The sequence below is a fragment of the Falco naumanni genome, chromosome 4 (genome assembly GCF_017639655.2).
Source record: "Falco naumanni isolate bFalNau1 chromosome 4, bFalNau1.pat, whole genome shotgun sequence".
Taxonomy (NCBI): domain Eukaryota; kingdom Metazoa; phylum Chordata; class Aves; order Falconiformes; family Falconidae; genus Falco; species Falco naumanni.
The window spans coordinates 63,699,024-63,725,001 of NC_054057.1; the positions used below are offsets into that span (position 1 = coordinate 63,699,024).

Genomic DNA, 25,978 nt, shown 5'->3' on the forward strand with positions numbered 1-25,978 from the left:
GGTGCACCCCTGTGTCCCTTCTGTCATCCCTGGGGAGTGTGTGTGCAGGGGGAGGACATTTCCTCTGCTTTCAGGCTCTTGCAAAGCTCTGTTCAGACTTAATGCATTTAACCTTGCTCTGGGGATGGATGCAAAGAGTCCTGGGTCCCTGGAGAATTTGAAGTTGCTTCCCTCCCCGTTTTCTTTTTCTAAAGAACACAAACAAACAAAAAAGGCTCTCTGTGGAGCGCGTGAATGTGCGTGGGGAGAGCCAGCTCCCTGCCAAACTGTGGCAGGCAGCAGCCGCCGCTGCCTTGGGGCTTTGGGGACCCTGCACCAGCCCAGTGATGCTGGCAGCGCTGGAGCCGGCTGCTCTCGTTCTCTGTCCCTGCGTCCCCTCAGCTGTGGCACATGGCTGCTGCAGCTCCCTCTGCCTTGCCTGTCCCCAGCAGTGGTTTTGCTGTAAGTCCTCGGTAGATCCATCACTGCCCACGTGGTCCTTGTGGCAGCTTGCAGCCCGCGTTAGGGTTTTGCAGGTCTCGCTTGGCTGCTCAGCAGGCTCCAGTGTGGGATGGCTGCAGGCTCTGGAAGACTCTCCAGTGCTGCTCATATGGAAAACACTCTCAGTAACCACAAAGAACGGAGATGAAGCTTAAAATATGCAATAAAAGGTCATCGGTAGGGTCCTACAGGGTGGGGATATTGAAGCTGCCTGGCGTAATTTCTGCTGGGGTTGTGGGACTTGAGAAGCTCCTTCCCCTGAGGGATGCTGTTACGAAGCGGAGCTGCACAAGGGACATTCCATCCCGCGGGTGTCGTTGGGCTGGATGCTCCCTCCCGCCCATGCGCCCCGCCGGGCCAGCACCGCCAAAACAGCCGGCTGGCAGCCCTGGTGACACTTCCTCGGGAGGGCTGATTAACTCGGGTTTTTCGGTCACATGAGTCCTTGTGCTTCAGCACTCCTGGAGCAATCCCACGGGAGGGCAAAAAGCAAATCTTGAATCCTCCTGTGTAAGCAACCACGGCCATTGGGACAGGAGAGGAGCTTCAGCTCTGATGAGGACGTTGGCACCCGCGCTGGCCCCAGCTTGCTGCTGACTTCAGAGGGCTCCAGGAGGGCTTGGGGATGTGGCAAACATCTTGCTTGGGTCTTGGAAGGGTGTGAGAGGACTCAGCAAGGTGCTGCTGCACTGTGAGCCACTGCCTGGTGTCTCCCATGGCTGTGTTCTTCCAGGAGACCTGGTAGAGACAGAAGCAGCTTCCAAGATTATTTGGTTCCTGATGACCACGTTGCCATTTTTTCTGTCCTAACATCACCCAGAAAGTCCCCACCTCCCTGAGCATCAGGGATGTACGGAAAAGTCCAAGGCCAGGGTCTGTATTTGAGGCTGAGGTGTCCAAACCATCCCTGGGCTTCAAGCAGACCAAGGCTCAGGCACAGCAGGGAGTGAGTCCCATAGGAACGTGGCTGCCAGAAGAAACCCAATGGGGTAGAAAATCCCTTTATTCAATTTTCCCATGTCTGAAGTGCAACTGGGAGACTTGGATGTCGTTTTTTTCCCAATGCGGAGAAAGGGGCTGAAACCACCTGCCCAGGCGCCAGTGCCATGGATGTGTGTGGCATGTTCTCCCTGGTTCCTTTGCCTCGATTTGAGGATTTGATGTATCCTGATGTTTAAAAATAAATAGCTAGTTATTTTGGGCCAGGGAGGCAAACAAATGAACAGGTTAGTGATTTCTTCAATCATCCTGCATGCTGTACAGGGGAAAAATTAATAAAGTACCTGCCATCCCCAGAAGCTATTTGTTAAAGCCAACGATAATGATGGGCAAAATTGAGTTCCTGCTTATGACGGGTTCACTCAAGCTCTTGCGCTCCCACTCCCTCCCCAAGACATTGCTGTTCCTGACAGTGCCGTGGTGGGACAGGAGATCCTGATCTGCCATCCAGGTCTGAGATTTTCCAGCATTGGCAAGAGCGGCACAGGGCTCCCCAGCCTCTCTGGGGACTTACTTGTGCTCTGAGAATTGGGTCCTCTTAGGTGTTTTGGGCTCTGTGAGAAATCTGGATTATCCATAGTGTTGTTGTCCTGTTGTTATTGCTCATTTCTTGGTGAGTTTGGGCTGTTGGAGGGTTCTCAGGGCTTTGCAGAAACTGCGCCCAGCATGTGCCTGGTGAAAAATGCCTCATGTGGTGGCTGTTGGAGGGAGGATGGTTGGGAGCAGGCTCCATTCTCTGCTGCGGACCAAGGGAACATTGTTTTTCCAGTTCATTCCTGAAGTTTCTCATCTGTGAAATGGGCACACACGGAGCCGTGCTTCATCAGGCATCCAGGCCTCAACTCACTGTGCATCTATGAGGTTTTCATGTGACAGCCATGAACTTAGGAAGACCAAGCTTCCCTTGGGCTACTGATGATTCGCTTAAAGCAGCAGCCAACGTTACCTGGCTCCTTGGGGCTGTTGGCTACTCCGTGTTGGCTCTTCAAAGTTAACCAAAAAACATTTGGCTTCTGACATTGAGAATAAAGCACCGCATTGTGGAAGCACCCAGAATCTCTTGATTGCAGAGTTAATGGTGCAGGAGGGCTGAAGGAGCATCCTCACCTCTGGATCTTGTCTCTGCAGAGCAAACCCCCATGGACACCAAGTGTTGTGTGTCCCCTTCTGAGCCCCTGTGTTCAGTGGCATCCAAAATACTCCTGTAGCCTGGTGGCAGGGACCTCCCACAGCTGGATGCAGTTTTGGGAGGCTGCTGTCCATCTGCCGCTGTTGCGTCTCCCTGAAGTTTTCCTCCTGGCCAATTTATTTGAGGGATATTTAACGCCAAGTGATAACAGTTCAGGTTCCCGTGTCAAGAGAAATGGAGGGTTTGCCCAGCTGGGAGATGGGGCTCTTTGTTTACTGGCATAGGGCTGTGTGTGTATTGCATTGCTTTTGTGGAATATTAACTATGTAAACAGCAGGTTAAATGGCTGCGAGTGTAAGAGCCAGCCCCAAACACGCTGGTGTGGGGGCCAGAGGGAAAGCTGGGCAGGTAGACGCTCCCATCCCACAGCTCGAATGGACAGAGGTCTCTTGAGAGATGGCTTGAGAAGAAAAACCTTTCTCCCCCCTGCCTGGTTTGGTAACGCTCCATCCTTAACCTTGTCCACAGGAGCCCTGTTGGCATCAAGGAGGCTGAAGGCCGTGTGTGCCGCTCCATGTTTTGGGGTGGGGTTTTTTTGATGAACATTCTCCTCCCCCACAAAATACCCCCCTTCAGGCTGCTTTCATGTTCAAAGCAAGAGGAACGCGGCTCCTCCTGCTAATGAACCTTTGCTGGTTGCCCCAGCTTGTGGGTGGGTGTGAAGAGCAGATCTGGATTTAGCTCGCTGCTGGCAAGGCTTCGGGAAGAGGGGGGGAAAGTCCCTTTTGAGTTTACGGTTGCTGTAAGAGATGCAGTCTCCGTGGCTGGTGCTAATTGGGGAACGTGGCCGTGAGGCAGGACGAAGCGGCCGGTGAGCTGAGGGTGAGCTCCCTGGTGGGGGATGAAGCTCCCAACCCACTTACCAGATGGCTCACGGGTCCTGTCTCGGCACCATTGAATATTTAAATCAAGAGTTGATCTGTGTTCAGATAATTTAAATTAAATGGAGTGCAAGCTGTATTTTTAAGCTGCTGGTGGTGAGCTCCCATGGGTGGAAAGGACCCCTGGTCAGCGGTGTCTCACCATGGCCAGGCAGCCCCTGCCCCTTTCCAGCAAGGTTTGTTGTGGGGCTCTGGGTTCCCCAGTACCTGTCTCTGTGCATCCTGCACCTCTTTGCAAGCAGAACGATACGTGGTCATTTTAGTGAAAAAACATTAGCCTGCAGTGATGGCAAACGAGCTAAAATGTCACTGCTCTTGGAGGAACAGAGATGATCTGGTTCATGCTGGGTGCAAGCGACGGGTTGAATCCCAAGTCCTGTCCTTCGGCTCTGGATGTCTGTTTTCATCTCGGAGTGGCAGGTCTGAGGCTGGACTACCCCAAGACACCCTCTCCTGGGGGCCAGGAGGAGCCCATCTCCTCTTTGAGGGCCGGGTTGTGTTGGGGCTCCAAGCTGCTCCCATCCCAGTGTGCGGGGACCTCGCCATGAGCGCTCCCGGTAACGCCGTGTGGCAGCCACTGCGTGCGACTGGGGCCTTCTCTGGCACAGAAAGGACAAATTAAATAAACATGCTTGATTGCTTAAACATTTGTTTTTTAAATTAGCAGCAGCTTTTTTATATTAAAGTATGTGGATATGCTGTGGGGAACACTTTAGCAAGTTGTTTTTTTCTTCCTGGTGCTACTTTTCCAGAGTGATTCCTGATTTAAAAACCAAATGCAAAACGCAGGCCAAGTTTGAGGTTTAATCCTGTAAGAGATGTGGATGGGAAGAAACTGCGCTGCTCCGAGCTGTGGGGCCCTGTTTGGATGCATGATGAGACAGGCCTGAAGGCAGCGGCATTTGCAAACTGTGCCTTGCAAGTGCTGGGGAAAAGGGTCTATGAACGGCTCATGAGGGGCTCCACGACCGTCCGCAGCTTCTTGGGAAAAGTTTTAGTGGTCCCTGAATCGTCAAAACATTGAAATCTCCTGCAAGGAGGTGTTGGGTGATGCTGTATATGGGAGTGCCTGTGCACTCCCAGGGATGTGGATCTGCAGCCCTGGGGTGGTGGTGGCCTTGGGGACCAGCTGGGCTTGAGCTTGGCATCTTCCCCTCCACGCATGGCATGGTGGTGACCCTGTGCCAAGCTCTTCCCTGGCTCTGCCTCTGGTTTTGGTTTTACTCTTTGGTTTCTGTCCTGTTTAGATGGCAGAGACAGCCCGGCATGAGGGTTACAGCTTATTTGATGTTATGGGATAAGAGCATTTTAGATGCTGCTCTAATAGTAACCAAGATTGCTAAATAGCATCTCTGGGAAGGCAAAATGCAGCCAGGGAGATGCTAATGCTTCAGACTGACCTTGCTTGAAGTGTGTGAGGGTTTCGCTGTTTCCATAGGCTTGCTATCCGTGTCCTAAAATAGCATCTGTCCGAAAAAAATAACACCAATAACCAAGCAAGGATCCCTGTGTGTGTACCTGTGGGAATACTGGCCCTGTGGGGGCTTTCTGGGTGTGGTGGCATTGCGGATTAAACTGTGCTCCTGCAATTTTAGAAAAAAAAAAAACCAAACAACTGAATTTCCACAACCCTGCTGCTTTTGGTGTCCTTCCTCCAGGTTGTAGCGAAGCTCTCGGCAGCCAGCTCGGGGGCCAGCCTGGCTGGGGGGACCCTATGGGAGGACCCTGGCCTGGCACTGCTCCCTTTCCCTTTGCATGGACCCCAGGCCATATCCTTAATTTTGTAACTAATGGATGCATCCTGCATGAGCACAGTTGCAGCTCACCGGCGAGGGTCCGTGTGTGGCTGCAGGATCCAACCCGAGCAGGGAAGGGGATGGGGGAAGCAGAGGCTGCTCCATGCCCTGGCTCTGAGCTCTTCCTAAAGGCAACCAGCAGTGGGTTTTGTTGTTGTTATTTTGGGTTTTATGTATTAAAGGTTTAATAAATGGAATTAAATACTATGAAAGTTCAGGTAATTAAATGTGGAAGCAGAAGGAAAAAAATTGTAAAGGATCCTCTCCAGGAAACTAATAGGCTCCATGCCTCCTTATCGTAATGATTTTCATAATTTAGCTGAATGCAGAGATAATGGATCTGATGAACGTTTCTGGAGCTAACTTTAGATTTAATGGGCTTCTTGCTGGGGAGCAGGGTGGGGGCAGGTGCAATCAATGCACTTGAGGAGGGAGATAAGAGCAAAAGAGGCTGAAATAAACAGCCAAACGGGTTTTCTGAAGACTGAAAAGTTGCTGCGTGTCCACTCTTGAGTGCTCCCTCCTTCCCACCTGGAATTAACCTCGGAAATCATGTTCAGAGGCCACGTGATTTCCTCTGGTGCGGCGCTGCCAGCAGGTTTTGCCTCTCTACACAACCTCTGACCCTCCCCGGGACGAGGGAGCCGCAAAGCCGGGATCATCTCTGTTAATCTGGTCTCATTGAGGCGGGATCAGTGAAACCACCTCACAGATTCACTGTATTATGGAGCAGATTGAGGGACTTAGAGAGCAAATTTAATAAATATCATTTTGATATTACTTGGTGGAAAAAAAAAAATATATCTGCTGAGTGGCTGATGTCGAAGCACTCCACGAAGGGTGAAGAAGGGTGTGATGTGTTTGGGGAGAGGGGATGGGGAAAATGCTGAATATTGATGTGGTGTGGTGAGGATGGGGGAAAAAGACATTCCTCAGGGCTGGCCTTGGCCAAGAGCTGGGTGACAGCAGCACGTGCACAAGCAAGTAGGGCTGAGTGTGCTTGAGGAAGGGGGGGATGGTGATGTTAGCTAAGGGATGGAGGTAGGACCCGCAATTTTGGTTCTTCTCTGGTGCCGTCGCACGTTTCCTGCTGCCTCCTCGGCTCTGTCTGCACAACCGGGATGCGCGGGGTGCTCTGGCTGATTTAGGAGCAGGGTTGGGTGGAGATGTTGAAGCTGGCCCTGAACCTGAAGCAGCTTTGCTGTGTCAGTGCAGTGATGGTTGCCTGTGATGCAGAGCAAGACAGACCTCCGTGTACCCAGGGCCAAGCCAGCACCTCTCCATGGGCACTCCAGGCAGCATAGCGAGTGGCTTGAGAGCTGGTGGGGAAGCTGGGGTTAGTTTTGCAGCCGGCTGTTTGAAATCAGCAGCTGTCATATAGGTTTAGGGCTGCTTTGTGCCGGGGAGGTTGTACAGCTCGGTGGCACAGTGTGGTGCCACATCCAGGGAAGCTCCTGGGACAGCCCCAGGTTATGGGATTTGGGGGTCCCGTGGTGCTTTTGTGTCTCGGGGCTCCCTGTAGTTCCTGGTGGAGTCTTTGTTCTGGGCTCTAACATGTCCAAAGTCTCTTTGGGAGCTTTCCAGTGGAAAAATCAGAGCTGCTCTAACAGGCCAAGGCCGTGAGTGGGGGGGACATGAGGTGGGTGCAGGCACCCGGGTTGCCTGAGTGCGACCCTGGGAGCCGGCGCTGTGCCAGCGCTGTGATCCATGCTCTGTGATGGGTCCTGCCTGCAAATGGGGTCTTCTGCCCAGCTGCAAGCAGAGCAGTGCAGCCAAGCAAAATCCTGCCGACGGGGCTGGGGGAAGGTTCTGGCCACAGGGGAAAAAGGGAAAGCGATTGCAGTGGAAAACCCCAATCCCTTTCTTCCAGGGAGGGTTGTGGTGAGTGAGGGTTTGGCTGTGCCGTGGTGTGGGGGTGGGTCACTGTCTCTCGTGGGAAGTGTGCCTGGATCGTGCACCTTCCTGAAGCGCGCCAGCGAGGGCAGCGTGCCCGTCCTGCGCTGGGGACCCCCAGCAGAAGGTGCAGCACTTGCAGCCAACAGGCAGCCGAAGGGGCTGGTTTTCCTTTGTCCCCGGCAGGACCCTCTGCCTGCTGGAAAAACACTTGGATTAGGAGAAATGTGTGACCTCTTGCTAACCCCCTTCCCCTTCCCCTCATGCTCTGCAAGATGTTAAAAAGGAGAAAGAAAAAAAAAAAAAGAAAAGAAAGAAGAAAAAACCCCATGCTGCGGCCAATCCAAGGAGGGTGAGAGCCGGGGACCATATCATTAAAATGCTAAAAATGAGCGTGCTGAAAACAGACACAATTGGGTATTTAAAGCGCTGAATGAAAAGAGTGTGTGTTAGCTGGCTTGCGGAGAGCCAGTCTCCCAGAGCCCCTGGAAAATATGTGGTCAAGCCCACACCATTAACTTTTTGTTTCTGGTTTGTAAAGTAGTTGTGAAATCCTGGGGAGGGGGCCACGGACCCCACATCCCTGCCAGGCTGGGGAGGATGCCCATGCTCTGCCAGAGGGACGGCTTTGCCAGTTGCTTGATGTATGTCGGGTAGCAGCTTACGCACACCCTGAGCCTTTTGCTCTCCTGCGGCAATCTTTATTCCAAAATGCAGTGCTCAGCACAGGGACTTGTGTGGCAACTGTGTCCCCGTGTCACCAGGGACCCCTGTGCCACCTCTGTTGTGGACCAGGTGGGATCTGCACCAGCCGGTGCCTCTTGCAACTGAAGCGTGGAGTGCGTGGATGGAGGGGTGAAGTGGGAGACGCGACTCCAAGCGGCAGCTGCTTCAACCACAGATTTCCTCCCGGGTGCATTGCCGCTACGTCACTTCAGGGTTGTGGCATCATTTGTTTGCAGCTTTTTAAAACCTGGGCAGCTTGGGCTGCTGGGGTCTGCCAGCTCAGGTGCCCAGGGCTGTGCCAGGAGATGTTGAGGTCCTCCCACGGTTTGTGGTGCCTCCTTTACGTGGCGATGTGGATCTTTGCAGGGCTCGGGTTTGCCGGTGCCAGCTCGTCCCTGGGCAGAGGCTGTGGCCCGTGTTTAGCTGCAGGTTGATGGGTGCCATGCGGGAGGGCGAAGGTGTGTGCGGGGTCATCGCAGTGCACGGATGCAGGTTTCTCTCCTGTGTGTATCCAGAGAGATCCGTGAGGGTGCAAAATACCCCTAAAATGTCTCTTAGGGGCAAGTATTAGCTGCCAGGCTGGGCTTAGCTCCAGCAGGCAGGAACAGATGAATCAGACACTTAATGGTAAAATCAAACCTCTCAAAGTATTAAAAACAACCCAGCTCCAGTGGGTGCCACTCTGCCAGCCCTGCAGCCCCAGGGAGAGGGAGCGAGAAGGTATTTTAAACCAAACTGGGATTTTTTTGGGGTCACCCCGTCCCCCCCATATCTCTTGGCTGCCAGCCTCTCCGAAGGGGAAGTTTTACCCCGCCTCCCGTGGTCTCGGATGTCAGGTTGGCAAGAAAAATCCCATCTGTTTTCAATCTGGATCCTCACTTCCATCCACCCAGCCTTTCTCCTCCTCGCGCTCCCCCGCTCCCAGCCCCCAGAGCTGGCGTGTGCGCCAGGCAGGCCTTGGTGGTGCTTTTTTTTTTTCTTCTCTTTTCTTTTTTTATTTTTTTTGGTGGGTTTTTTTTCATCTAAAAATGTATGTGGCCTCCTTTGCCCCCTGCATCCCCCCCTCCTTCTCCCAGGCACATGCTCCAGCACAGCCCTCTGCGCTGGGGCCAGCCAAGAGCCTCTCTGCGCTCTGCCCTGCTACAGTCGCTGGCTTGGAGAATTCCCAAGTGACCAAGGATTTTCAACCCTGAGCTTTAAAAAAAAAAGAAAAAAAACAACAGACACCCCCCCCCCCCCAACCCCCAAAACCCCCAAAAGCAAAATATCTCTGTGGTGGGTGGGGGGGGGTGGGGGAAAAAAAAAAGGCAAAATCGAGAGAAGGAATTTTGTTGTGATTTTTGTTTTGTTTTGTTTGGGGGTTTTGTTTGGTTCCAGCTTCTTGGTGTTATTTGGAAGAGAGCAAGTACAGAGTGTTTTGTTCCTGCCCAGAGATAACAGAGCTACTCTGAAATCCTATATAGAGTCAATGCAAAGATGTATACATAGAACGGTGATAGCCTAATCTCTCGCTGAAGAAACCCTTTTGTTGCAAACCCCTCTCGCCTTCCTCTTCACTGTCCTCTCTTGCAGCGTTTATATCTTATTTAAACTATGAAGTCCTCAGGCTAGGAATTACCTTCTCTCTTTACAGATGGCTGCGAGAGCTTTGCACGTCTGTAGAGTTCCATGAAAAATAAATGAAGAAGGTTGTGCCTTTTGTTGTTGGGTTTTCTTTTCTTTCTTTTTTTCTTTTTTTTAAAGTGTTGGGAGGTGAGAGTTTCTCTGATCCTAGAGCCCCGCCCAAGGTAGCCAGAACCCGATGAGTGGTGCTGGGCTTTGTATTGCCAAAAATCCCAGGGCGGGGGTTATCCTGGCTGCCCCTTCCCTTTTGGCTCTGCGCCGGGCTGGCACGCGGCCCCTCCAGCTTGCCCCGTGCTCCGAATTTTGCGCTGTGGCTGGGGTCTGGGGGGCTCAGGGGGAGCCCCAGCTCCTGCTTGGGTGGCGTCTGCTGAGGGTAGACCCCCCGGGTGCTGCTGGCTGGAGGGGATGGGGTGCATGTGCTGGCTGCGCTGCCTCAGTTTCCCCATCGGGCAGGCGCTGCCAGCGGTGGCATGGCTGGGGGTGCTGGGGGAGCGGCGGTGCTCCCCGGTTGGAGGGGGACGGGAACTTCTCTTGCTTCTTTTTTGGGGGAGCACTGTGTGGGCTGGGGGGGGGGGGCAGGGACCCCGGCGATCCCAGGCATGGGGGGATGGACCCCAAAGGGCCCAGGCACGGGGGGATGGACCCCAAAGCCCAGGCAGGACCCAAGGGCAGGCTCCGGGAGAGCCTGAACGACCAGGCTGGGGCGACCCCGGGGCCAGGCCGGAGGCGGGGGCACCCCAAAGGCTCAGCTCCGGGGGCACCGGGTGAGGAGTGCGGGGCCGCGCTGTGAGTGACCCCGCGGCCGGGCGCTCTGAGGGGGGCACCGGCCGGGCCTGGCGGGCCGCCCCCCCGGCGCCTCCCCCGGCCCCGCTCCCCCGGTGCGGGTGGGCCCCGCGGCCCGGCCCCGCCCCGGCCCCGCCTCCCCCCGCCCGGGCCGCGGCGGGGCTCCTCGGCGGGGGTCGCGGCGCCCGTGGGTCCGTAGGCGCCGAGGGCGGCGCGGGTGGGACGGCCGGGCCCCTCCCGGTAAGTGCCAGCCCCCGCCCCGCGTTCCCGGGGGTCCCCTCGGCCCGGGGCCGGCCCGCAGCCCCGCCGGCACCAGACTCCGCACAGTCAGTTTGATTTAAAATTTTATTTTTGTACTCATTTTTAAGAAGGGGAAGCACACCCCTCCACGCCCCCCCCACCTCCGGCCGGAGCGCCTTCCTGCGGGGAGCATCCCGCCCGGCCCGGCCCTCCCGGCGCCCCGTGTGGGACGGGCCCGCGGCCTGGGGGAGCGGCGGGGGCGGCCGGGGGGGGGCGGGGGCGGCCGGGGGGCGCGGGGGCGGCCGGGCCGGGGGCGGCGGGGCCGGGTCGCACTGATGGATGCGTGTGGAGGCACCCGGTTCTGGGCGGCTGCGCGGGGCCGGGCCGGGCCTGTGAGCTGGGGGGCAATGGGGAGGCTGCTTGGGTGGAGGGGAGCGCGGCTGGGGCTGGGGCCGCGATGCGCAGGGACCCCCTTCTCCTCCTCCTCTTTCTCCCTCCTTCTCCCCCCCCTCCCCTCCCCCTCTCCCCCTCCCCCAGCCCGGGGCTCCTGGCAGAGAGTTGCTGCGGAACAGGACACCGAGTGCAGCCCCCCATCCCCGGCTGTGCGGGGAGCGCTCGCCGCGTTGCAGAGTGCCGGCTCGCCAGCTCATACTTTTTCTTCAAGTTACCCCTTTTACTGCCTTTTGGGTTGTTTTTTTTTTCATACTGGAAAATGCCTTTTATTTTTTAATGAGTGAAAGGTAGCTCTGGTCCGCAGCAGTCGCCTGCAGGATGCTCTCCACAGCTCGGGGCTGGACTCGGGCTTTGGGCGTTTGAGTAACGTACAGAATTTATTCACTGTAAACATTGCACAACTGCTGTGCTTGGTTCCCAGGATTAAAATATAACTGGCTTTCTCTGTTCTATGTGACTTGCTTGCTAGCCATTACATTACTGCTCAAGCTCAAGATGCAGATTTTTCTAAAATGCATAATTTTAGAAACATAAGAGAAGAAAAAGAAATGCTGCATTTTGTTACGGGAACCGTGTAGCTAGAACTTTCCTGAGAAATGGACATATTTTATCCCTTTATGATTTCTTTCTCACTCTGCAAAGGCAAAATACTTCTATGTTGCAGGTAACTTTTACATCAAGGCTCTAACTTTGAATTTGCAGCAGCTGGTCTGACTCGAGGCAGTTAAAGGAACAGTTGAAATTAAATTTAAATTTACATTGTTCGTTGGCAGAGGACTCTCCTGCAGTTAAGGAAAAAAATTTAAAGATTAAGTTGATCATTACTATACATGAAAAGCAGTTTCTAGCGTTAACATTATGGTTCCTCTCTTAAAAAAAAAAGAAGCGTTCTCTAGCCTGTGCTTTGTTTAGCTGCATCTTGCTATTCTTTAATTTCTCTTTTCCTGAAAACGTCACTTAACAGAGAAGAGATCACAAATTCTAGTGTGCTGGGATTGCCACACGTGGAAAAGAGGAACATCTGTTGAAAAGAGACTTTCTGAGAATAACAAACCACCTGCGCTGGGAAATTTTTCTTCTTTCATAACTAGCTTGGTGTTTGTTGGGTGTGCGTCAGTAATCCGCTGCTGGTCTGTTTCTGGCTGCAGAGGTGCGTGTCAGCCCTGGTGTTTTACAAGGCTAATATTTATTTACAGACTTACACTGTTGGTTAGGGTTTGGGTTGGTGGTGGGTTTGGGTTTTTTTTTTTCACCAAAAGGAGGAAGTGAAAAATCTGCGTTTGAGCTAATTGAGCTATTTTAACAGTTTCTTCGTGATTTGCGTTTTCTCTAACGTAATGAGCGTCTGGAGTTGATTGGTGCCTTTCAGGCCACCCCCTCACTTCTTGCGGAGGAATGTGTTGGGTTGGGGGCTTGGAGATGGTGAGTAAGGCTTGCTCAGATGGCAGCTCTGGCTAAATGAGGTGGTCCTGCACCTGTGACTGAGCTGGAGGAGGGGCTGCACAGAGGGTGGCAGCTCCCAGGCTGCGCTTCCCTCTTCTGCTTTTCATCCCTGGGTAAAAACCGTAATGCTCACCATCCTTTCGTGTTACTGTTCCAAGAACCTGGCAAGTAGAACAGAAAGTATCGTTATCTTTTATCATCTGTGGATTGTGTCGTTGATCCCTAGTGCGGGAAGAGGTGCATCGTCTCTGGGAGAAGTGCGTATGCTTGTTCCAAGTCCAAAGCCTGTCGGAGTGGGAACAAGGGAGTGCAGGAACGTCAGGGCTCCTGCTCTGCCATCCAGCTGCTCTGCAACCTCTTCCTGCAGCCAAAGTCAAAGCAGTAGTTTTTCAACGTTGTCGAAACCAGAGAAGGCCCAATTACACTTATGACATGGAAGAGATGTGTACCATTTTTTTGGGGAGGTAGAGGTACCAAAATAAACCATCTGATGGTTCAGTGTGCAGACAGAGAGTGAATTTAGTATTAGGTACTAAATTCCTGCAAAGGTGACAGTTGCAGCAGGTATATGAGGAAATCCCTCATTACGCTGCAGAGCTGGAAAAGCAGGATATGGTATTTTATTATGTTTCTTAACCTTGATCACAGCAAGTTTCAAACACCCTCTTTACCCTAGCTGTTGAATCTGGCCTGTGGGTACAGATTCTTGTAAGGCAAAGCTATTTCTCTAGATTTAATCTCTAAGGAGCGTGCCAGAAAAACAGCCTTGGGGAAATGGCAATCTGCTAGCTTCCTTGTCTGTAAAATGGGAATAGCAATGCATAACTTCTTTCCGTAAAGTGTTTTAGGGTTGACCAGTGAAAAGCGCTGAAGTGCCAGGGGTTGGATCGTTCGGCCAAAGCGGTAGCGAGGCTTGCCCAGGCTCATGCGGCAGGTCAGCAGCGATGCCAGGAATAGAGCCGGTATCTCTGTTTTTGGCTCTAGCGTCCCTGTCTGCTGCGTGTGGGCACAGGCCAAAAAAGAGCAGCAGTGCCAGTGTCACCCAGCTACCTGTAAAGGAGAAAACTGAGGTTGCATAATCCTGTCCTTGGTGTCTTTTTGGGGTCTGTCCCATGGTGCCAGGTGTCAGAGTGACAAGTTGTCTTACACTGGTCCACGAAGAGCTGGATTGAAGCCACTTACTCATTTCATGCTGGCTTTTGTGCAGTCGTTGTGTAGTAATGACTTTGTAGATGCTGCTCACCTGGGCTGAATTTTTAACCAGTCACCTGGAGATGAAAGACACTTGATCCCATTACCATTCCCCCCAAGCCTTCCTCTGCCCTCTGTTTGAAGAGTTTTTGAACCCCAAGTATGTTTTATTCCCATGCAAGGCTTGGCTGTTGGACTCGGCAGAGATTGCAGTGCATCCTGTGGCACCAGGGAAGTGTAATCTTGTTGCATTTGAATTTATTTAATGCTGTGTTTGCAGGTGTGAAGAATGAACTGGTAAAATTAAGGACTGCGGAATGTGAGACACCGTGTTTGAATGCTGATGGTGGGAAAACATCTGTTGGATGCTCTCTTTGAAGGAGTAGCTGCCCTTCCAGAACTATTTTGTAGGAGTTAATAACTGTTGCAGTAGGTGAAGCCTTCTGCATCAGGAGGCACCTGCGAGCTGTGAACGTGCAGGGGCTGATGCAGGGATGGAGACCTATCAAAGTGAACCCTGCAACACCTTTATTTTTCCTGTGCATCTTCTGTCATTTCCAAAGTGACTGCTACCTTAATTTTGTATGAGCTGACACGTGCTTGGGTGAGTTCGGGTTTTTAAAGAAGCTGTTCTGCCTTTCCTGTCTAGTTATGGATAACTCTTTTATGGATTTGTAAGGGTATGTTTCAATTTCTCCCTGTACCGGTTAGTGCTCTCATTAGCACTTAGTAAGTGCATTGCGAGAATTCATTAAAATCTCGCAGAGGTAGGTTTTACTCATGTGAGGAAGCCACAAGGTGCTTGGTTCCAGCATCAGCTCCCAGGCTGCGGGATGACTTACCTGCTGATTTTGACTCACTATTTACAGCCAGGCAGGAAGCAGTGCGTTGCAGCTGAGGGAACTGAGGCTAGCCCCTTGTTTATGGTAATTCTAAAATAGTTCATTTGGGCGTAATGCCTCTTTTTACAGCTGATTCTCTACTACAAACAGATTTTCTGATAATGGCACCTGTGCCATTCAGATGGAATCATTATTATAATAGCAGCAAGTATTGTTACAGAATCGGTATGTGGAATTTATGTAGGATCGTTATAATGACAGGAGTAATACCATAAATAAAATGATGCTGTAACAGCAGCACTAAAGCTGGGTGTAGTAGGGAAAATGACAGTTCGAATTTCCCCCCAGCCTCGGTACCTCCAACCTTGGGAGGATTTGTCGTGTCAGGTCCCTGTGTGCGGCAGAGGTGGGAGTGTGGGTGGCTGGGGAGCGCAGGGGCTGTCCCCACGGCACAGGGATGCTCCGGTATGGGAGGGAGGAGAGGTGCTCATCCCGTACAAATTGGGGAAACCATTAGCTGGAGCCATTTCAAAAGCCAACCGGGGAGATTGTTGCAATTAATTAGTTGTAGAAACGGGGCATTGCTCTCATGCGGCAGGGAGCTGGGTGTTGCTCATGGGCTGGCTCCACTAACACAGGTTTTTTTCGGGATGGGTTTCAGGCGGGGCTGTTGCACGCACAGCCTGACCCTCCTGCACGGTGCTGGGACGGTCTGTGCTGGCTGGCATGTTGCTTCTCCCATTTCTCTGCAGGAAATGTGGGAAAGCTTGAAATTGCATTTGTGAGATAAGGATGGGGGGCTGAGGCTGTCAACTGCCCAGTGGGACTTGACAGAGGAGGCTGATGTAAGTAGCATGCCCTAATTCTGGAAGCAATAGTGCCAAACCCCCACAAATGAAGGAAAAGGGAAGAAAGGGTAAAAAATCAGTGCATTTGAAAAGGTACTGAATATGTGGAGTGGAGAATATCCCCCCTCCCCTTTTCTTTCTATGAACAAATCCCTGGAGATGGGTGTGTTGTTTTAAAGGCCGGTGTTGCGGTTGGGTTTAGCAAATACAGATAATCCAGATGGCTAATCTGGAGCATGGTTTGGCTAGCAAAATCCTTCTGGCAGGCAGTGAGGAGGATGCTGGGAAGAGGCTTGCAACAGTCATATTTAAACAAAGTCGTTGCTAATGCTGCTTCAGCCGTTGTGTGGACAGAGCACAGATGTCTTGCTTAGGTTTGATTATTTTTTTTTTAAATACAATCCCTTTTATTTTCCATCACTGACCCCTGTTTTAAATCCCTGATCCAAGAGGGGGAATTGTAACCCTTCGGTGGGCTCAGATGCGGTTAGAGTTGCGTCGCCGTGGCCCCTCTCCGGCGCTGGTGCCTGGGGTGTGCAGCAGCAGAAGGATGCTTGCCTGCGCAGGTGGGTTGTTGCACTTTAAACTCCTTTTTTGCCCAGGGGCCCCAACGGGACAGGAGTGATGGGGCGACTGCTTTTTGATGCTTGGTGCTGCCTTTGTCAGTGGACATCTGGTGCCAGGATTGCTGCTGTCGGGGCTGGGGGTGGGCTGCTAGCCCAGGGAATTTGATGGATTAGTGTGGTTGGAGGGCTGGGGGAGGGGATGGGTAGGGTTTCAGCTCTTGCTGCAGGTAGAGAGAGAATTTGGGGATTAGGGGCACTTTTCTGCAAGTTGCAGGGGGGGAGGATTTGGAGAGGAGGAAGGTTTGGGAAGAAAATAGTCTTTCCAGTTTTCCCAAAGAAATTACATTTGTCTGCTCTGTAAGGCAGCACAAGGGAAATGTGTGTGTGTCTGAAGCAGGGGATGCAAAAAATCCACAGCAAATCTGGTGCTGGTCTGTCCCTCCAGCTTTGTAACCCTTGGGAATTCTGCTGGCTTGCGCCTGGCCTCAGGGTCACTTAGTTCATTCCCTGTTGCTTCCTATGGATTCAATAACCTTCTCTCCCCAGAGATCAGCTAAAATTAAAACTTCATCCTTTACTTAAGGGAGCGCGCAGCAGCTTCTCCCCACGCTCTGTTACAGGATCTGGGTAGTTGCATGTCCCTGTCCATCCGTCTTTCCCCATGGTCACCAAATGGGCTGCACTGGGAATCGGCAGCTTTTGAGCCGGAGGAGGAGGGGGATGTGGGATATTTTCTGCCCCATCTCATTGAATGAAGGAGTAGAAAGGAAAATCCTGTTTTCTAAAAGCCTCCCCTGAGGGCAGATACTTCAATACGCTATGGTTTGGAAAGGGAAAAATTGCTATTTTTCTTGGAGTAGGACCAGCCTCCTGGGGATGTCGCCGGGATGCATCGCATGGTCCTTCCCCGGAGTGCTCTGCCAGCCAGTGTCCGTGCGTGGGTGGAAATACCCTGTTGCTTGCCTGCCTTCGAGAGCAGGAGGGTTTGCATAGTGGTGAGAACTGCTGGGAACTGGCCGAAATGGGGACCTCGAGGAATAGCCACAGTGAAATCCAATCTCTGACCAGCACCGTGTTTGAGGATCAAGTCCACGTGTAAAAACTGCCCAGAAAATTTAACGTCTGCTGGCTTTGCCTCCTGGAAATGCTGCTGCAGGGAAGTCGGCTCTCCAGGAGGCACGTTCAGGCCTTTGATTCATGTTTTGGGGGCTACACGTGCACACAAGTGCGTCGTAAACGTTGGTTTTGTTCAGGACTGGGTTTGTTTCGCGTGGGGAGGGATGTCCAGCCGCCCCACACACAGCTCCTTTCCTCCTGCCAGACACGGGCAATGTACAGTGGAGACAGAGCCCCAGCCAGGCAGGGAGCTCCGTGCTCGTGTTGTAAAATAAGCCCTTCTGGGTGTTTTTTTTCCCTCTTTCCAGCAGAATTCAAGAAAATTGGGGGTGGGGAGGAGCAGGAAATTAATCTGTAATGAAGGAAACTTTGGGTTTGAGCTGAAGGAGGTACTGTGAAACATGAGACACCTGAGGAGTGTTGGAGGGTTTGAACCGGTGGATCTTTTGTCTTTCCTTATGTTGCTGTAGCCATAATGTCAAGGCTATGGAACTGCTGTTTGAATTTTGATTTCTTCTCTGTGTTGAACAAAGTGGTGGCTAAGGGCCATGGTAATGCAGCAAGCCTCGTGCCTGCAAGGTTTCTGAAGTTGGAAAGCCTGGAAACACTGGTCTGAAAAGAGGAAAATGAAAAATAAGGTATAAAATTATGACTGCCATCCTGAAAATGTGTTTATTTGAATGGGGGAGAGGAGGGAAGAACTCACTGTAAAAACACATGCAGGGAAGTGAACAGCTGTGTTGTTCTGTGAAATGGGAGCTGCTTGAATTCAAAGGATTATTTCACTAACCAAGACCTGGGTTTGCGCTGAGGCTGAAGGCTGCAGCCCCAAGTGCGCAGGCAGGAGGAGAGCTTGCGAAGTTCAGGCTGCTCCGGGCTTCCCAGGTGGGTTAATTCCTGCTGGAGACGAGCCCCGCTAGGCAGGAAGGCTCCAGTCTCCCCAGCAGTATCCCTGTATTGTAGTATCTTATGGTTCCTGTTCTCCTTGGAATGCTCTTGTGCCATCCGTGCCTTGCGCCTATTGCATTGATTATGTGTCAAGGAGTGAGAACTCAGTTTTGCCGCCGTTTCTCCAGCGTTAATGGATTTGGTGTCTTGGATGCTGCAGAATGCCATTGGCAAGCGCTCTTGTCTGGTCTCTGCCCCACCAGACTTGATCTAGTCCTGCTTCAGGTCCTCTGCCAAGCAGTGGTGGCTTGGAGCTAGGGAAAAACTTCACCCAGACAGGTAATGCTTCTGAAGCATCTGCTTTTGGGTGCTGCTGGTGTGATGGTGTGTTGGACTAGATGAATCACTGTTGCCTCCAGCCTGACGTGTTTGATGCTTGCAGCGCTGCCTTCCTGGAGAGGAAGGAATTGTAGTCCATTACTAGGAGTCCATTTCTCTTACGAAGGTGGAGCGTCACACAAAGCACTGAGTGCCACTCGCTGAGTATGCCCAGTTCCTTGCAGCAAGCCTCGCTCGTGTGCCATGAAACACTCGCTTGACAGCACGTTCCGGAGCAATATCCTGAAATGAATGATGGGCCTGCGCTGTGTTTTATGCGCTGCCCCGAGAGGTGGGAATGTGTAAATCGCACCATCCGTATGATTTAGCCCCAGGTATAGTTGTGATTCAAAATGAATTTCTATCCCTGCTGCTCCCTTGTGCCAGTGCTGGAGCAACTGCTTGCTATAAAGCAGAAGATTGCAACAGCCAGCGTGCCGGGCAGGTTGTACGGGGCTGGGCTGGGAGGGGGTGTGGCTGCCCCTCCTCGGTCCCCTGCATCCTGGGGTCCCAATGTGCAGGCGCAGGGATGCAGGGTGGAGGTTTGATATTGGTCCCTCACTGTCTCTGGGTGATTCATCCAAATCTGTGTCTGTCCCTAAGCGGGGAGCCGCGTGGCACACGGTTTCCATTAGACTTAATAAGGAAGATGAGTGACATGTTAAAAGTGGCTTTAGGTTTTATGCAAAGCCAATGATGCTTAAGACAGCTAGTGGATTTTAGGGTTTTCAGCAAGTTTCATTGGACAAAAATATTCCTTTGGAAAGCATCTCAGGTCTAGTGTGAAATTTTGGTGGAGATGAACACGATGGGAGTTGTGGGTGGCTTGTGGTGCTTCACACCTTGCTGCCCCTTTGGGGAGTTGCTCATCTTCCCTCCTGCTTTGGGGGAAAAATGGCAAAATCATGAGAAATACACGGTTTTCTTTGTGACAAGGAATGAACATTAGTATTAAAATGTTTGAGGATTATGTTTCTAAAGATGTGTTTTTTCTTCTTGGCTGGTACCCTGGTTTAGAGCTCCTGGAATAGCTTTGGAAATGCAAGTCTAGGCAGATACGCAGAAAAGATGAAGCGTCAACTCCACTTGCAATTTGTGGAGCTCTTCTAGTGCTTCACTGCTCTCTGGGCGCTCCCTGATGTCCCGGAGTTGGTTGTTTCTTAAAATACAAAGGTCAGAGGTACCAGAGGAGGGGTGAACCCCAAAGTCTCCATCATTTTTTGAGACTTCAGCTGTCCTCCTAAAGCAGACCTGGCACGGGTGCTTTCTTCTCAGGGAATTCTTAAGTCTGCCTGTATTAATTTCATTGATTTGGACTCTAGAAATTAAAACATGCTGGTAGTTTCTACAGAAAAATATGCATTTGCTGTTCTTTGCCTGTTATGAAGCATGGCTTTGTGGATAGCCAAATAAAATTCTCGGTTTGATGTGTTTCAGCAATGTGTTAAAGTTTATGGAGCATTTAACAAACTTTTTTAGTGTGCAATAGTTTATAGTGCCAGCAAACAGCCAAGTGTCACATCAAAGTTGTAGTCTTTTCTCACTTAATAGCACAACGTTTAGTGCTGCTTTGGTTTTTCTTGGGTGGCTTTTCAGTGTGCAGTTCTGCATGGCTTTTTCTTTCCTTCTCACCCACCCCCCAAAAAAACCCCAACCAAACAAACAAACTCTAAAAAGCAGGTTATGAATACTGATTTAGGGCCCACAATTCAAGCAGAGTGGTTGGATTTCCTTTTATCTTTAAAGACAAAAAAAGGCAAAAGCAAATAATCATGGTGACTTGCAGTGGTGTTCTCCCTGGGCAGTTCCCTGCTGGGCTGGTAGAGCAGAGCAGTGAGATGACATCCGCTGTCACTGAAGGCAAGGAGAGTTTTGCCATCAACTTGTACAAATCTGTAATGATTTTTCTTTTAATGCAGGAGCTGGGCTGTGTCTCAGACAGGGCTGGTCTCTGCAGCTGAGATTGGGCAGATACGGTTGAGCCAGAGCCCACTGACACCAGCATCAATGAGGCTGCAAGTTTGGTGCCTTTTGCGTGGATTTTGGGATTTGCTACTCTTCTGGGCTGGAAGAGGATGAGCTTTGGAGAGCTCTGCAGGGGCTGTCCTCTGCCCCAGTGCTTGGGATCGCAGTCACGTAGGAGAGGAATGAGGCGGCAATATACAGGGAGTTAAGCAGCTGTCTCCATTGGGAATGTCCTAGAGCTTGGGGTTGTCATTTCTACTAAATTAGAACTAAATAGGTGTAAAAACTCAATAACAATTTCTGGATAATGCATCATAAACTGTCTTACTTTATTGTAGATTTAATTATGATAATGCATATACATATAATTATGTCCACACACAAGATCTATTCAGTAGTAAAGAGTTTCTATAACATTATAAATAACGAAACCTGAGCTGTATCAGGGGCTCCCAGTAGCATCCTTTGTCATATCCCAGCAGAAAGTGGGAAGTCTCCTCTTCGGTGTGAATTACACATGGTTGGGATTATGGAGGTGCAGCCATTTCTGAGAGGTTGGGTTATATGGCACAGGGTGTGATTTTCATCACGTCCCCTGCATTTCAGTCTTCATTTGCTTTGGAAATTTTCTGAGAGTGGAAGGCAGCAAAAAATGTCTTATTAATGTTGATGAGATCTGTCATTGGCAGTAACCAGTGAATTGGTGTATGAGAGGGGCATGTAAACGAATTTGAAACCAAAATAATCTGACTGTGCATTATTAAAAAACAAGCCAATATGCAGCAATGTAATATAAGGAAATTCCATTTTGAGTTTCTAACAACAAATCTTTCGCACGTTCCTCCCGTGATTTATATAATTGCTGAATCGCTTTGATGGCTTGATGGAATTACAGCTCTGCATTACACGATGGATAATCAATCAAAATAAACTGTGTTTACCCCTTTGCTAAAGCATGTGTATGAAACAGATACATTATAGTGTGAATTATTCTTTAACGCTGGTGTTTGTACTGAGTTTCGGGTGTGATTTCAGGATCTGATATCTGTGTGAACCTGAGCTCACCTTGTAGGCTTTGAAATCATGCTGGCTTAAGCAGGGGCTGTAGTAACTTGCTCTTTCTATGGTGCATGTAGGAACATTTCTGCGTAAGTATGCAGTGGGCTTGTTTGTTTAAATATCACAGAAAATAAAACCACAGCAAGGAGGCAAAAGGTGCCAACACCCGAGCTCTTTGTAAAAGCTAGGTAAGGCTTGTAGGTTGAAATCCTGCCTTTCTAGGCAAGCTTGGAGTTGGTTGTGTCTGATATTAAATAGGCTGTTCCCTGCCTCATTTGCCGCACAAGTTATTTGCGTTTTAGTCTACGGCTTTAGAAGAATTTCTTACCCTGTTTACCAGACTTGCTGTTGTGAGATGTGGAGAACCTCTCTTTCTGAGGCGTTGCTGGAGTAAAAATTTCAACCGGGCTTTGTAGTGAGTGATAGCTGGGATAATGTACAAGTGGTTAATACTTGTATTTAAATAGATGACTTGTGCAGGAGATGATCCTGTTTCCTGTAGCATGGAGCACAGTTGTACCCTTCAGTGGGCCTTTCGCTGTTGCCTACCCCCATTTTTAGTCCGTTTTCCTCATGGCAGGCTCTTTTTTTAGGGAGGTTATGAAGCGCAGTGTTTGTTTAAATGGCTTCTGTGGAATTACAGACCTGGGGCTGTGCGTACGCGGCGTCCCTTTGGTGTCTCTCCTCCGCATGCAAAACCTGCCAGATTCTGATGAAAGGGAGATAAAATGGATGGACTCACCCCACTCATATTCCTTGCCGCAGCATCTCCATCTCCGGCTGGGGTTTATTTTTGGGCCTTTCTGCTGCAGGAAGGCGTCTCTCCCCGTGGCTTCTCCCCGGAGAATCCCTTCGCCTCTCCCTCCTTGCCTCGCTGTAAGGGGATCACAGCTGCTGAGTAAATGTTAAGATAATAGTGTTATTACGGAGTAATTATACTGCAAGTTATTGAATTAAAAGTGATGAGACTGCCTGTAATGCTGAATGGGGGAGAGGAGGGAGAGGCTGGGTGGGAGACTGCAGACCAGGGAAGGTGGAGAATAGAGAAAACCTAATAAATTTTCTCTTGTCGAGAGCCCCTCGCTGCCGCTGGTACTGGGACTGAGAATGAATGAAAGGGAAGCTCAAAGAGCTAATAAATAAACCATTTCCCTGAGAATAGAGGGTATAATTAGAAACCGTGGCCCTGTGGTTTTGTGTCTGCCCTGGGGTGGAATCTGCTCAGCACTGTACTGTGGTGATAAAACAGGGAGACAATGCAGAGATGATGTCGCACAGTTGTTAACTTTTGAGGAAGGAGATGCTTTGTTCCTCTCTTTTTCTAGGAAAAAAAAAATAAAATTTAAGCTTTATGTTGCAAAACTTCAATAACTGACTATACCCTGGAGCTTCTTCATCAGTAACTCTGGCTGATCTTGCATTTTTCTTTCTGTATATTTTCGGGGGTGGGGAGTGTGGTTTTCACTGTAGACCTTAGAAGACTTTACTCTTTTTTTTCATTTTTCTCCCCAAATGTGATTGTTTCTTTTTTTTTTTTCTTTCTTTTTCTCCTATGTCAGGCTGAGATTTACCTATGAATTGAACATCTCTCATTCTTACCCTGCTATAGCACTGGTATTGCTGTGCTTTTAAGGATCGTTTGCTAATTGATGGTTCCCGTTCCTCTGAGTTTTTATTTTGTCCTTATTAGCTCAGCCTGTGTCTGCTCTGGAAGATCCCACCATCTCAGCTGTGGCATATTGGCCACAGGACCTCCCAGCTTGCAAGTATGAATGGCTAAAACTTAACCCAAGAGAAGGATAATAGCGTGTTAAACTCAGGTTTGCATTTGAGCTTCAGTCTCCTGCTTAGACCTCAGGGTTCCTCCGTGAGCCTGGACAAGCCGCTGCCTCCTCTGGTCCTTCCATTCTGCATCTTTGGGTTGGGGATAACGGGTGCAATGGCAGATGCGCAAAATGTCGTGGAGCTCTGCAATAAATGCAGCAGTAGGTGTGTGCCGGGGATGCATAGGTGGGAAGCTACAGGAGCATCAGTAGCCTTACAGTCACAAGGAGCAGAAGGAAAAGGGGATGTGTACCCTGCTCTCTGGGTCTGGACAGCCTTTAATAGCCATGGAATTTTCATAGTTGAAAATTTGCTGTCTCCTTCATCTCCTGACAGAGGATGTATCGGTGTCTGCCTGCGGCCGGTTGCTCTGCGGCCATCTGGGTAAGGGTCAGGGGTTGGTACCCTGCCCGTGCCCTGCTCTTGGCGCTGGAGCCCGACATATCTGCAGAGCCACGGGCTGGCGGGAGTGGGGCTGCAGCAGGGCCAGGCAAGCTGCTCCTTTTGTTCATCATAATCAGTGGATCTTTAAAGAGAGGAGACAATAACTGGTAATGAAAGCCTGGGGGAGGAGGGAGGAGAGTGCATTTTGCTGCTGTTCAGCCTCAGAGTATCTTGGGTGGCTTTGGCTGAAAAGGGGGATGATGCACTCCTGTCTAAATAGGAAGGGTCCCCCCACGCGGGTGTTTGTGGAGCTTAAGTAATTATTTCTGAAAAGCGCTTTGGTAGGTGCTAGAGAAATGTGGAGTGTTTACCTTACTTTACAATTTGAAAAGCCATAATAAAATACACAACAGGAGTATTAACAATGAAACTATTTCGAGGATTATTAAGCTATTATAAAAGAATGGAATAAAATCTGCCTGGCATTATGTTCTATGCCACTAGATATTTAAATTAATGCCTTTCCTATAGCAGATCCTTCAGAAATCTCAAGGCACTTAAACATCTTCAGTGAATTAGATACTTGGTTTTGTTAAGTAGCTCTTCAGCGTTCTCTATTCATGTAGCACAGGGGGGAAACTGAGGCAGAATGATTTGGCCAAGACATTCGCTGCTGGAAGAGCTAAGCGGGGATCTGATTAACTTGGGTTTCTGTGACCCTTTGGCATGACATATGGTGGAAAATGTCCTTTTCTAGCGGTGCTTCCCACTGCTTGGGGATGCCAGACTATATTTCTTTCCTCTTCCTCATCTTGTCCTGCCGTCGTAGAGCAGAGCCATGTTGTGGGCCCCAAGAAAATCCTTATGGCTTTGCCTTTTGCCTAATTAATGCCATTGCAGTATTTACAGCGCTGCCTGTGCCCATCTCAGGGAAGCCCATAAACCCTGATATAATGTTATTTATTTGTAAAAGGCAATTTGTACAGATCTGTCTGGGGGCTGCTGTCACCACATCCACGGGATTTATTTCCTATTTATTTACGGTTTGTGCCCATGTATATGCGGTGGTTCTTTCCCATCATAATCCAAAACTCGATTGTTCTTTAGACTTTGCTGTCACTTGCAGTGTCAGCTGCGTGGGTCCCAGGGCTGCCTCTCACACAGTTTGATCCCCCCCCAGAGGATGGAGAGGAAGATCTGTAGGCATTACATGAACCTTGGCCTTGAAATTTGCTTCAGGAGGAGAGAGGAGGGCATGGAGCTTCTGGTGCAGTTATACTGTGAGTGAGCTTCCCTGAAAAAAAACCCGCCCTTTTTCTTTCTTGCTTTCCTTGGTTTGGCTGCTGGGGGATTTGTCCCTGTATCTTTTTATTTTCTGCAGTCCCAAACAAACGTTTTTTCTTCCCCTTCTCAGACTTCTGTTGGAAGTGAAGAAACTTAGCTGAGCAAAGGATGGGAGATAGCACCTCTAGGGCAGCCTGGGTCCTTTAGATCAGACAGCAGATGCTTTTTTCCTGCATTTACCCCTGCCCAGAGCTGCCTGTGCTGCAGAGTAGCTAAAATTAAGGGCTGCTTGCTTCCAGGATGGTGGTATCGACCAAGCGTTGCTTAGAACAGGGGCATGTGTGCTACAGCAGCTCTTTTGCAAGCGGTTTGGAGCTGCATCTGGCTGGTCTGGGGGAGGCTGCAGCTGCCAGGCCACTGGTAGCGGGAGGAAGCTGTTAACGTGGAGCAGCCACCCCCACCAGCACCACCACAAAGATTGTGTGTAAAATTCTTGGCTTTAGATTTGGGTTAATAAAATGAAGGATTTCCTGGCTTTGATGCATGAATTGTTTGGTTCAGGGATGGATGACTGATTTTTAAGGGATGATTTGTTCCTGGTCACTGCAATCCATTTGTGGTGGGGTCTGGGGACTCTTCTTGCTTTACCTGTTCTTAAAAGCACAGAGTGTAGTAGGGCAATACATTGAAATACTCGTTTAAAAATAAGGATGCAGCATCCAGGAAAGGGCTCTGATGCTTTAAAGGTCTTCAACTGCCAAAGTTTGGTGGATGCGTAAGATTGCTCCTTGCTTACACTCACAATGATCCCACCCAAGAGAAAGGCTTAGCTCTCCTCCATGCTGGATATCCTTGGTGGAAGACAACCTCTGCCTTGAAGGGAAGCAGCCACTGCAGATCTGCGACTGAGCTGGGAATAGCTCCCAGATCTTCAGCATCAATGTGCAATCCCTCATCGAGCAAACCTTGGAATAGATCCTGGCACAACCATGGTCCTGGGTGGACATCTGAAGCAGTTGTTGTGGTAGCTGCTGCTGCAGGGGTGCTTTCTTCAAGAAACAGTTCAGAAAAGGGACTTGAACTGGTGGAATCATTCGGTACATGGAGGAACACGCTGTAGATACTCT

At 50.4% G+C, this 25,978-nt stretch overlaps 1 protein-coding gene across 23 annotated transcripts in view; it reads left to right on the forward strand.

Annotated features, from left to right (window-relative positions):
- PTPRS (protein tyrosine phosphatase receptor type S) overlaps nucleotides 1–25,978 on the forward strand; it is a 162,823-nt gene that overhangs the window by 15,628 nt on the left and 121,217 nt on the right. The window contains exon 1 of one of the 23 annotated variants that reach the window (XM_040590970.1): nucleotides 10,512–10,610. The exons of the other annotated variants lie outside the window; for them this stretch is intronic. The gene's annotated coding sequence lies outside the window, so the exon portion shown is untranslated. Of the gene's footprint in view, nucleotides 1–10,511; nucleotides 10,611–25,978 lie in introns of those variants that run through there. 23 annotated transcript variants of the gene reach the window in all.